The sequence below is a fragment of the Chroicocephalus ridibundus genome, chromosome 2 (assembly GCF_963924245.1).
Source record: "Chroicocephalus ridibundus chromosome 2, bChrRid1.1, whole genome shotgun sequence".
Lineage (NCBI taxonomy): Eukaryota > Metazoa > Chordata > Aves > Charadriiformes > Laridae > Chroicocephalus > Chroicocephalus ridibundus.
The window spans coordinates 85,165,746-85,179,443 of NC_086285.1; the positions used below are offsets into that span (position 1 = coordinate 85,165,746).

A 13,698-nucleotide genomic window follows, 5' to 3' on the forward strand; every position below is an offset into this window, starting at 1 on the left:
TTTTTTTAAATTGAAGTTAATTAAGCCCACCTTCATCTGCTTCCCCTCCCCATTTGTGTGTGTTCACAAAGAGTACCTCTATTAGGTTGAAGGCTTGAGATTCCTTTTCCCCGTCCTCCTCCTCCCCTTACTGGAGCCATGCTGGCTTGAGTCTATCAAGTTATATTTATCCAACTGTTCTGCCATCCTATCTTTAATTAGATTCTCCATCGGTTTACTCAGTAATGGGACAAATCTCACCAGGCCGTAAATTCTCGGTTCTTTTTTAGCAGCGTTATTTAAAAATAGGTACTGCATTATTATTTTCCCCACTATTCACCAGCAGTTTAAGTGTTTCTTTAAGGACATTCTGCAGGTTTCTTTTCAGGACATTTTTTTTTTTAATGTTTGATACTGCAATTTGTTCTCAGCCTTTTCCTGAGTATCACCTGATCCTTAACCCTCTTTTCCTCAAGATCAAATGTTTTTGTCTGACATCAAGTCATTGGTTTTAAACTAGTGACTTGAAGACTACCGTGCATGTCCATAAGGGATACTTCAGAAAAGTAGTCTTGGCCAGCGTCTGAAATTCACAATGGAAGGCTTAGTGTTCTATTGTAGAAACATGGTGAGGCCACACTCCAAAAAAAGTTGCTCAAAATGACTGTCTTCAGCAACTTTTCTCTTTTCCTGGTCTTTGCACTTTATAGGTAATGGTGCACTTAAGAGTACGCATCCATTTGGAAAACTAAATGCAATGTGAATACAGTCAAATAAAGATGAAATGGAGGGTAATTAAGTGCAAGGCCAGAATTTAACATTTTAATACAAAAGGGGCAATGTAAATGATCTGATTTACTTAACCAATTCAGTCATATATAGCCTCGTTCATGTGTGTAGTTGGAAAAAATATTTCACAGTGACTCGAGCACTTCCACAGTAGCTACTTATTAAATTTTTATTTGCAGAGTAACTTCAGCAAATTAATCTTGAAGCAATATTTTTATTTAAAAATATATATATATATATAATGGGGATGTGTTTTGGTAGAGTTAGTATTTCAGCTTGGTTTCAACTGAAGTGGTTCGTATTGCTCCACTGCAAGTATCTTACTGTAATTACTTGTGTTTAAAAAGCTCACACACCTATGTCATACACAGTCTTCTGCTGGAAATAAATGCCTTTCAACTTAATTGTTTTGCCCAAGATCTTACATTTTGTCTCAATCATATTTAGTCTGATTTGTATGTATACAGATAAACATATCGACACCATTTTAATATTCAGTACAATACAGTGAAAAAGGAAATGAACTGGAACCAAAGGCAAATAATTTGGGGTGTATGTGTGTGTGAGATTTGGTTTACCTGCATATGGACCAGAGCTCTTGAATTTTAGGATTCCTGGCTATGCCCAAGGCATGACGCTAAATCAGAATATTTTTATTCTGTCCTTCGGTTCTGGACAGGGAAAAAAAGGTATGTTTTGTACTGTAACAATGACCTGCAGCTGAATGTCCTGTTGTGGTGGGTAGATATTGGCTGGCTGCCAGACTCCCACCCAGCTGCTCTCTCATCCCCCCTCTGGGAGGAGACAGTCAGATAGAAAAGCTTGTGGGTTGAGATAACGGGGCAGAATCCCTTGTAAGTTACCATTATACACGCTTGACTTTGAGAAAAGTAATGCTTTGACAATTAAAATAGGTTTGAGTAGTAAGAAAGTAGGACAAACTATAAAACACTTTTCTTCCCCTGCCCTTTTCTGGGCTCAACTTCACACCGGGCCCTTCTGCCCCTCCCAGGTGGCACTGGGGGAGAGTGCAGGGGTCTGCGGTCAGCCCACGGCAGCTCCTCTCTGCCGCTCCTGCCTCCTCACGCGTTTCCCTGCTCCAGCCCCGGCCCTTCCCAGGGGCTGCCGGGAAACCCCCGCCCCAGCGGGGTCTCTGCCGGGGCCGCGGGGGCATCTCCGCGGGGGCGCCCGGAGCCCCTCCTCCCGCTCTCCCCTCGGGGCTCGCAGGGCTGTTTCTCACCCGGTTTCCCTCAGCCCTGGCTGCCGGGCAGCGTTTTGCCCTTTCTGAGCCAGGCTTTCCCCGCGGCGCCCGCCCGTGGCTGAGGGGCTCAGCTGTGCCCTGCGCTGGGGCCGTTGGAGCCGGCTGGAACCGGCTGTGTCCGGCACGGGGCAGCCCCGGCCCGGCAACACAGGGGCCCGGCCTGCAGGCCTCGCTGTCAGCGCCAGTACGGCAGTTTATAGTGTTCACTGTCCTGTGTACTTTGTGTAAGCTGGGTCATGTGTCTTCATGCATTCTTTTGGTAGAGAAAATAACATTTCCTCCTCCAGAGATTTAGTTACTTTGTATTGTATTGGAGAGCTTTTACTTCAGCGAGGGAGAAGGCAGTTGGACTCTTTACCTGCATTGCCACTTCTGCTGGCTTCAAGCAACTGAAGAAGAGGATTTGGGTTGCTGTACCTAACTTCTGCCCCTTGTGAGCTTTTTAAATCTTGTTTTGTTTGTTTTGATCGGGGTTTCTTATAAACTGTTGGTCTGTTTTAAACACAACTCACGTTGCAATTCAAGGTCTCTTCAATGAAAACAATATTTTTTACTCGGTAGGTGATAAAGGCCTTTTCCTTTCTTAAAAAAACCCCAAACATTTTAGGACTAAAGAGCTTGTATCAAATTGCAATTAGAGAAGTAAAAACCTAGATGTAGCTTAATGAGTAAATGAAGAGTTGGATAATGGTGATCCCTTGTAAGAGGTTTTAATGAGGTAAATGCTCTTTAATCATCTGATGATTATGGAAGAAGAGCGGTAATCTGTGCCACTTTGATGTCCTGGCAAGGTAATTTACTGTATTTTACTTTCTTGCTGTGAAACTGAATAGCCTCGCTCTGTGCCCACGCAGCAATCTGAAACATCTGGAGTCTGCTGTATTCAGAAGTCTTTTTTTAAATTTTCGTCCCAAATTGAGTGAATGGAGAGTGTGCTTTCTGCTGCTGATGCACAGAAACGTACGAAGGGCTGCAGACGCGGTTAGAGATAGGATTACTGCAAGGTATGTTTTGTAAGCACTTTTCTTTTCAGAGAATCTTTGTGCTTGTATCTGAAAGCTGTTTTTACCAGGGAGTGATCTGAAAGCTGTGACTGTCTCAAGAAAAATGAAATGCGAAACGCAAAACCCCACACCAAATGCTTATCTGCTGCCACAGTGCATGAACGTGCCTTTAAAACTACAGGTTCTGAAGTGTTGTGGCCAATTTTTTTCACAAATGGAAATACTTTTCAAGTCTATAATGTTTGTGTAGTTATGAATGGAAGGAGTGGCATCCCATTCCCACAAGGAAAGGCTGTATGTATGTGTGAAGCAGAGTGTAGCATCTTATACTATTCCGGGCATGAGCTGTAGCCTTGTCCCTGATGGACATCCTCTGTTCTGACCACAGTTTTTCTTTTTTATATTCAGCATTGATCTCTGCAGCCATGCTGATATAGTTGTGATCGATTCTAGCACTGTTCATTAGGAGCCCCAAAAGCAGGCAGTAGATAGCTGACTGCTTTCCTACCTGAGGACCTAGCTGTTCATGGCACTTTCTTCACATAGTAAAATGCATAAGATGTGAAGCCTATACACTGTCCCCTCCACATCTAAGTCTCAAAACATAACTTACAAATAAAACACTGTTGTCAGAGCTTAATTGGTAATTAAAATTCAGGTTTTTTCAGCTGAACTACAATTACGCCATGAAGTATTTCATAGGTTCAGATTTTGCAGTTGCTCTTACAGGCTTCAGTTTATATGTTGCCTAAATGCTTGGTTACATCCTTCCAGTGAAAGGATGCAAGTGTCATCTGTTGGCAGCACCTGTTTCTGATGGTATTTGTTGATATCTAGTGGCATGGTGATTGCACAAGGACAGGCAAAGCACCAATCTGTATGTGATCAACACCTTGTTCTTTACAGAGGGAAGGGAGAGGAAAACAGGTTTATCTCCTTTGCTTCAGCATTTTTTTTTTATGGTTCTTGGTCCACAGGGTTTGAGGTGGAGGCATCTTCCAGGACTATAACTGAGAGCAGACTGCTGCTAAAATTAATAACTTCCAAAACTTGCTTGGGACCAGTTCTGTACCCTGTGGTAGTTACCTCTCAAAGAAAGTGTATACAAATTCACGGAATGTAATGGTTATGATGGCAATGAGTTAAAAACATATAAAAAAACCCAACTGATAAAATCCACATTAATATCTTTGAGTATTTTCCATCAGCCCTGTTATTTTTTTAAATTCTCTTGCTGTAAAGCCCTTTTTTATGACTCTTCAGTGACTGGTATAAGAAAAACCCTCAACTTGAATGAGGGTCTGCAGGTACTACTGCCATATAAATGGTTATTTTGTGTATATAGTATTGTAGTCTCACAGCTGCTGATTGTTATTGTAAAATTCTTAGAATTCTTCTAATTGTAGTAGAAACCTAGTTAAACAGGAAAAAAAACCCAAAACCAAAAAACAGAACAAAAAAAAATCCCCCAACAAAACAAAAAACACCTCCACCTTTAAGTATCTGATATCAGGCTACCTGAAAACCCGTGAAAGGCACCTTTATTTTGTGATGATGAGAGAAAGTCAAATAAGGCTTAGCCTTTCAAAGATTCATCACATTTTTCAGCAATGAAAACCTAAATAGGTCGTGAGACATGAGCAGTTACGTATGTTGAATCGAAAGAAGTGCTCTGATGCGTTGACTGTGGTTAGAGAGAACACGGAAGTTGCAAAGGGAAAAATACCTAATACTCTAGCTTTATTAATGATTTCACTATTGTGACTGCTCCTAGGGCAGTATTTAGATGGTGGATTTGCTGAAGTGCTCCTTTTCTTAAAAACAGAAAAAGAGGAAGGCAACATAAAAAGCAGAGGTTACACAAATCTGTGGATTCAAACACCTGAGATTTTGCCTTTTTCTCTTGCCCTGTGTGCTTTGAGGAAAGGAAAACAATAGCTGTGCAGAGTTTGGGTTGAAAAAGCAAAAGCTGTGTAATGAGATTGCTGCAGCTATCACAGTGTGATTCCATTGTACTGCTATGTCCATGTCCCACTTTTCCAATAAATCATAATAACCAGCTGACAATGCAAATATCACAGCATGTTGTCTGGGAATTATTCTGATTAGTTTGTAACTTGCGGAGGCTCCACTAGCTCTCAAACAATGCGTCTTTCTCCCATAGCTGTTATTTTTCCCTGATACTCTGTGTCATAAGAGATACTGAGATTGCAGTGGCCATAATTCTGGTTCAAAGGTGCCTGTAATAGCCTGTGTTTTGTTACCTTTCAGGGCTTTTGGGAGTATGCTATTAATACAAAAGTACGGGTTTGCAATCTTCTCTTAGAGAATGTCAATAACTAGATTTTTAAATCCCTGTATAAGGCTTTAGTTTTAAATCTTGCACAAAGATGAAAATGTATATTAAATCAGTATAGGAGCATACAGTCTGCATATGTTGTCAGTAACATGTCTGGAATACAATAATGTCTGTAGAGGCAAAAAACATTCTTAAATTGTAATCCTTATGCATGTTCTTTTTTTTTTTTTTTTAACAGCAAAATTCCTGCTCTGGAAATTATAGGGTTTTTATTTTTTTTATACCTGTAATGTATTTTTGTCTTTTACTACAGTAATGACTTCTGTGTAGCAAATCATGGTGTTCTTTTCAAGCTATTTATTCTACTACTGTGTGCTGAAAGTGTGTATTCTTTGGTGTGAAAAAAATGTACAAGACATTGACTCCAATGTAAAGCTTGGAAATATGTGCTAGGCTTGTGGAAGAAGTCAACAGAGAAAGACTAAAGCATGAAAATTTTTACACTGGCACTTTTTTAACTTGAGGTCTAGTTTAAAGTTTAACAAGAACTAGTATGTTTGAAGTCATCGCACCATTGTCCTTTAGGGTGACCAGAGTGAACCACCTACTAATACTTCCAGCATCTCTATTGTGGAAAAACCTTCAACTTCAGATGCAGTAACTAGCTGTTGTTTGTAGTGTGATCATGTTAACTTTCTGGCCCACTTCTGTTAAAATGTTCATATTATTGGTAAATACCCAAACATCAGATTTCTCGAAATAGTTTATCCATTTAAACTTGTACCATTTGGGGTCTCGCGAACTTCATTAACGTTCATTATATAATATATTTAGATGGGAACCCGGGTTAAGCTCCTCTACTCGATTCCTTGCTCTGCCACAAATCTCGTAAGTGGTCCTGGGTAAGTCATTTAGCTTTCTTGTATCTCAATTTCCAATCTATTTAATAGAGATAATACTATTCTTCCTATTGTGAAAGGATACTCACTGTCACTGTGGAAATAAACTTATAACAGATTCTGAAATGCTTAGGAAGTATGGGATGGATGTATAGGCCGGAGACGGATGTGGAAAGAAACTTGTGTCCCCCAGTGTAGCAGCCTTGTCCTGGGGCCTGTTTGAGATCTACGGAGACTTATACTAGCTTCGTATTAATTGCAGGACCTTGCAGCATTAATAGAGTAAATTTGGGCTTAAATAAAAATCAACTGGACGTTTTTCAGTGGATTATAGTACTGACTTCTGCTCTTCATAAATGGCGATTTTTAGCTATGACATGTACTTTGTAGTGAAGGGCAAACAAAAGTTTCTTAAAACTATGGAAGTGAAATAATGGGAAATTGCTCAAATCAAGTTTTTATATTGCAAGTCATAGAATAGTTTGGGTTGGAAGGGACATTTAAAGGTCATCTAGTCCAACCCCCCTGCAGTAAGCAGGGACATCTTCAACTAGATCAGGTTGCTCAGAGCCACGTCCAACTTGCCCTTGAATGTTTCCAGGGACTGGGGTGTTTACAACCTCTCTGGGCAACCCCTTCCAGTGTCTTACCGCCCTCATCGTAAAAAAAATTTCTTCCTAATATCTAGTCTGAATCTATCCTCTTTTAGTTTAAAATAATTACCCCTTTGTCCTATTTAATAGGCCCTGCTAAAAAGTCTGTCCACAATGATGTATTTGGTTTGGTAGCATGGAAAAGGGGACAATTATTGCTTCATTTATTAGAGCATACGTAAAAAACTATTTACCAGGGAATGGCTTGTTTTTGTTTTTCTCTCCTGCTTTTCTCAAGATGCGTTCCTGCCAACATACAGATAATATTATTTGAAAAATCTACAAAGAGCAAATGCTTCTCTATCGAAATATACAAAGAAGCTCAGTAGAACAAGCAATATAATTGAGAGAGAACTAGTGGGAAAAAGACTAGTAAGAAGTCACCATATTTCAAGATGTCTCTGAAGAACTGCATATAAAAAAAAAAAAAGCCCTATTTTTTAGAAAGTGTTATGGGCACATCTGAAACCTTTCAGATAAATGTTTTATTGGATGAATCCTATTCCAGTGGTGCATGCTGGCAGCAGGGGTTATGACTGGAGTACAGCAAATGCCAAGATTCAGTTAACTATGTTTCAGAATCACTGGGCTGGACTGTAATTACCTACTGTAAAAATAGGAAATTGTCATGCCTGGTAACACTGGAAGCAGCATCAGCAGGAATTTGTACCTTGAACACAGCAAAAAAAATCCAAGAGGCTCATGTATAGACAGCCTCTACTGCTGCTCACTGATAACGTAGTGTGCAACTTCTTTTAAGGGCAAGACTTCATTCTAAAATAGGCTGATAGGAGCGGGGAAATACATTGCTACTTAATGTGTAGATAGTTATCACTGACTATTAGAAGGCCTTCTGTTTGTACAGACATTATCTAAAGCATCTATAAATTTTTGGGGTTTTAAAATTTTTATATTTTTCTGTGTTATTGCTAGACTAGTTGAGACTGTTCTATTTGATATCTGTATTGTATTTCATCTCTGGTTAGAGCATTTTCATCCATCTGTCTGTATATGTATCTATTAATAGTTAAGTGCTAGGAACCTTTCTGGAAGGGTGGGGGATGTGGAGAATACTCACCATCTCCCAAAGTGCTGAATTCTCACCATCTGGGGTCTGGGAGTTCCTAGAGCTGGGCAGGAATCCTATTTCTTTTTCCTGTAGCTTCCTTAACCTGAAGACAACGATGTATTTCTTATCCTGAGAGTCATCTGAAAGAAATAGCTGCTGTTGTTGCAACCTAGAAAGCAGTTGGTGACACTCTTAAGCTAAATAGTAAACAACAGGGGATGATTAACACTGAGGGGATGTCTACAGTAATAGCTTATAACAATGCCTGAGAAACTTCCTGAGTTCTGGAACAAAATTTACCTATATTGTGAAGGGGGTGCATGTGGGTGTGTGTGTGAAAACCCAGACTGTCCTCTAGGCTTGAAATCTGTTCTTGCTGGTTTTCCTCCAAACACTTCTCGTTCACAGCTCAGCAACAAGAATGTTTCAGGGACCATTTTAAGATACCAGATAAGCAGTCTTCCATCACTATCCTGTTATGAAGCCTGGAGGGAAAAAAAAAAAAAACAAACCCCCCAAAAAACCCCAAAAATTAGAAGGGATGCCCATCATCCTGGCAGTGGCTTCTTGAGCTGGTAGGGTGACCATGCCTGGCTGTGCACCCTGCTATGCACGCTACCATGCCACACCTTGGCTGACGCCTCATGCTCTGTTGGCCACATTCCTGGTCACTCATGCTCCTCAGGCTTCTTTTTTAGTGGCATGGGGGCGATTGTGGTTGCTCTGGCAATGCCTAGGCCTCCTCAGGGTCTCCCGTGAGGGCTGCTGGTATGTCTCTCTGCTGCCCTAGTGTTTCCCTACCTCAGGGAAACAGGTTTCCTTACCTGTGCACTGAGATCTGCTACTCTGCTGCAGGTCGGGCTGGCTCTGGAGCAGCTCCCCCCGGTGACTGGCTTGAAAGGTGAAGAATGATCCCGAAAAGATCTAAATATCTTCAGTTAGGGTAAAATAATTTTGGAAATAAGAAGAGTTTGGAAGTAACAATAGGTAGCTGAAACTTCAGATCTTAAAGACTACTAGTGTTGTTAGAACTACAGTAAAGTCTTCAAGCCACAACCAGCATCTTGTTTTATGCATGCTAGATACCGTTGTATATGTACACAGTAAAAGGTTGCTTCTGTTAAGTAGAACTTCTGGTTTTAATTGGCAAACAAAAAACAAATTAAGGTTAGAAGGTCTTTCTTCTAAGCCTTTGTCTACTGAGCTACCCACTGTTACGCTTTCTCAAAAGAAAACACATACATAAAACCTAGGGAGTCAAGCTGATATTACATAAGGATGTTATGTACTCTTATGAAGCACTGCATATGGATATCTTGAAGTTAATTGGCTCTTCAGAGCAAAAGTGCTTTGCCTTTTCACTCAAGACAAAATCTTAGGATAAATCCCTCACTTTGGAATAGTGTGGTTTCCTTTTGTTGTTACTTGTTAGTCATGTTAGGTTGGATTTCCTCTTATAAATGCTGCTGCTTGTGCTTTTGGATATTTTTAACCTAATGAAAAATTATTTCTCTTTGTATTAAATAATGAAAACTTTATTTCACTAGAAATTACTACCTTTAAACTGAGCTTTAAGTAATCTTCAGACTATCTGAAAACAAGTGTCTATGCTTTAGTACTGAAAGTATTAGGGTGTGTGAGTAGGTTACTTTGTTGTTAAAGAAATGTCTGTGGTCTACAGGAGCTGGAAAGAGTAAAACAAAATTAACTCAGCCGAACTTACACCTTCAGTATGATGAGTACCTAACACTCATCACCTTCCCCCCCCCGTGCCAAGCTGGCCAGGACTTCCCTGGTCCCACAGCTGAACCCCCTCTGCTCTAGCCCCTGGAGACACACAGGTGCTCCAACACCCAGAGCTGCTCTTGCCTCCTTGCTCCCAGATCTCATCACCCACTTGCCGGCTCATCCATATTGATCTTTGTTAATTATCACTTGCTCGCTCGCATACCCTGCTTGCTCCAGTCACTGGCACCACAGACATACAGGCTCTCCAACCCCAGTTACTGCACTTACACCCCGTACACACAGTATAGAGTCTTCTCTCCCAGGAAAGAGGTAGAAAGCAGTTTAATAGAGAGGACAGGCTGTGCTAATCAGTCACAGGGCATGGCCAGAGGAGTGTCCTGGCCAGGCAACTATTTATATATGACCAGGCCTTTACATCCCCTTACCCTTCTATTTTTTTTTCCCCTCTTGTTCCTACCTAAATCAGATAAACTTGTCACTTTTCACACTTTTGCTGTCTCCTGTAAATATCCCATAGTAAGTCCTGTGACCCTGAGATGCTTTTTCCCCTTTACGTCCCACAGTGTGTCCCCTGGGCAGCAACCCTCCTACTCTGAAAGGTGATCTCCAGAGCTGTGCCTGATGACTCCTTGTGATGGGTTTCATGACTGCACAATGAGGCAGAGGCTCTGCTGGGACAGCCCTGAGGGGCGGGCCCCAGACAGAGCGTTTGTTCCTTGGGACCCCTTGGTTTGGGTTCCCACCTGCATCCCCGTGCATACTGTGCTCTTCTGGGCTTGTGGAGGTGGCCCTTTGACGGGCTGATGGCTTCTGGGATGGGCCTGGGAGAAGCTTGGGCAGGGTATGATTTAGACTCCCTGTCCTGCCATTGTGTCTCCGAACTCCTTTGTGGATCTGCAGATTAGCTTTATCACATACCCTTGCAATAATGAATGCTGTATAATGTCGTATGAATAGGCTGTGTTTACTAGTCCTTAGTCATAACGGAGAATTACTGTTATCCAGTTGCAATGTGTGCACACCTCCAGAAAGGAAGATGTTCAGAGTTGAAATAATTGTAAGTTACTGTTAGATTGTTTTGTTGAGAATATTATGTTGTTTGCCTTGCTTTGTCCTTAGAATACTTCTCACAAATGATCCTTTTGACTTCTGTTTTTAAGGGTTGTTCTTCAGAAGACTCATACTGTAGCAGGCTCGTATGAAACAGTTGACATGTTCTTGTCTTTCACAGACGAGTATGGAAAAGAGGAATTAAATTTACTTGGTTCTCTTTATTCTTCTCTAGCTATCTGTCATGTTAGTTATTTACAAGTTCATGCTGTGTTTCCCTAATTGTTGAGTTATTCTGGCATGACAGTATTGTTTTACGGAGAAGTTTTGCCTGGGATAATGTCAGCAGGAAAATGAGTTTAGACAGCTCTGTGATTCAGAGCTTACAAGGGATCAGTCTCTAGTGCACCAAACTGCCTGTCAATGTCTAAGCAAGATGAAGCTGAATGGGCTGTGAGAGAGGGATAGATGTTCTTTATCAGGGAGTTTAGACCTTTCTGAAAGGTGTCAACTGATTGGGGAAATATAGCATGAGGATGTATGCCCTGCAGACAGAACTTGTCTTGCTGTGTTGTATTTGGTCTCTGAGGTCAGTGACAGGGTGATAGTCACTGGAAAAGGTGCTCATTAGTTAAATGCCCTTTTGGCTAATGCGATATTTTTAAAAAGCAGTGCTTCAAGATTCAGAAAAGCTAAACCAGTCGCTGGTGTGCTATGACATTATTTTAACTGTAAACATTGAACTGTCTTCTCATTTTCTCTCGTCTGTTTGGGATGACCATAAGAATTAACCTATGGGTTGGTGAATGGTTGGTTCCTTGTTGGTTACCCACAAGGAAGCATGTTATTTTAAAAGAAGGTAGGTGTAAGCCAAAGGAAGTACTGAAAAATATTTGCTGGAAGCCCTTTATGTGCTGATTTTGAGTAACTGGATTTATCTGGTTGGGGGAAGTAGAGATGTGAAGCTTTCACTGATGGGTGCCAGGTCTCTCGGATACGTTTTTCAGTAACTTTGAGGATGCATGGAACTGCCTCTGTTCAAACTGTATCTAGGTCACACCGTTGGTGTAAGAAGCCATGGTGAAAGTCTTGAGAAAACTAGTCTGTATCCAAATTCAGTTGTTTTATAATCGTGTTTCCCAGGTCTCCTCTTCTAGGAGGTACTCTGGAATTTTTACACAGGGAGGAAAAAGAGTTGTTAGAATAGCTACCTACTACCCTATTTAAATCTTCAGAGATCATAAAATTTAGTACCTTTTCAATGTTTTACAGTCTCATGTCAACAAAAAGTTGGAGTCTTGGTGTAATTTTAATATTCATATATTCTGGTAGCTGCTTATTAATGGGTTTCTTCTTAACTGTCTTATAACAATTTGTCAACAAGCAGGGATGAGAGGTAGTGATGGGAGTTGCAAAATGAGAATTGAGCAAAGAGCTCAATGTTCGGATCAAAGGATTTTTATGGCTGTTTCTTTCTCTACAGCTTTATGGAAGTAAAATGTATCTCTTTCAAGCTTAACTGACTGCAAATTAGCCATTATTCCAGCACCTTTATAGGTTGTCTTGTTAGCATTTTAGCTTGTAAATAGGCAATCTGTGACTACCCATATAGCAGTTGACTGCCCATATAGGCAGTTATTTTTCCTCAACTTGATGGTTATATTGCTGTTGTCTTCTTTCTAAAAAGTTGTCATACTGTCTTTTGAAGTTAGGTTTAATTAATTGAGTTTAGCTTCACTAAAGTGTCTTTCATTGTTGGGTTAAAAAGTTATTTCTGTACTACTTAGAGAACTAGTCCAGCTGATAGAAAACACTTATTATATTTGAGTGAGTTACTGTACTAAAAACAGATCTGGCAAAGTTTTGCTGTATATTAGATATAATAGAAGTATCTATGGCTATAGATGCAGCATATTCAGGAACTCAGCTTGTAAGACAGTGCTGCTGTCTTTAAAGTATTAAATGAGTAAGAATAAATTCCGTCGTTGAGAACATAGTTGGAAAGGATGAAATGGTGCCTTCTGAACATATAAAAATTGGAAGTTGTAAAATTCTTACAGCACTTAATTTTGCAGAGAATGCTGTTATAATATTTAGATGGTGGGTTTTTAGAATTTTCTGGAAATTGTTGGAATCAAAACACGCTTTCCACAATTTAGTATTATACCCCTTTAAAATACCTTCTCTTTTTTTTTCCCTTCTCATATCTCATTAAATACTTTGAAAACTTTTTTAAAAACTTACTTTAAGATGATGTCATACCTATAATGAGAGGGAAGTGTGAGCGCTGTAGAAAGAGATGTCTTGAAGAGATCTCAAAAGGCCATATTGTCAACCTCCCTGCTCAGTCATTCAGATCTGAGGTGCATTGCACTTGGATATTCAAACAGCGACTTGCAGCATATATATGTTGTTTTTTTTCAGTTGAAATCTTGGATTAGTTATGCAATGTAGCATACAAATTCTAATAATTAGTGTTAATATACTTCAAAGATAACGGCATAGGAAGGCGTGTAGTACAAATATAATTACATGCTTTAATGACAGTTTATAAAAACATGTATGTGCTTTATGTTGTTTTCTGCTTTGATTCTTGTATGGAGGTCATAACAAATTAAATGGTCTCCAGAGATTCTTTCTGCTGAGAGAGCACATCTCATACATGGTATGCAGCTTTCTAACTCTTCACCATTTGCCTTCCCTTGGGTATGAGCTTTTATCTTGTAAAAATGGGGGTTTAACATTCTGAGTCTGAAGTGTTTAAACAACTCTCACTTTACCTCTTTTTTTCCCCTGTTTTATGCACTGAGTGGCTTGTAATTCAGCATAGCTCATGTTTCAAGCACTAGCGCTTGCTTTCAGAAATAAGCTATGAGGGACAGCTGCAGTTGTGCCAGTGTTTGCTACTTGCAATGAGTGCTGGGGAAACAGAAATATTTCTGCCTT

General features: G+C 40.2%; 1 protein-coding gene across 1 annotated transcript in view; it reads left to right on the forward strand.

Annotated features, from left to right (window-relative positions):
- The window catches only part of CDH12 (cadherin 12), a 573,557-nt gene that overhangs the window by 116,021 nt on the left and 443,838 nt on the right, over window positions 1-13,698 (forward strand). The window lies entirely within an intron of this gene.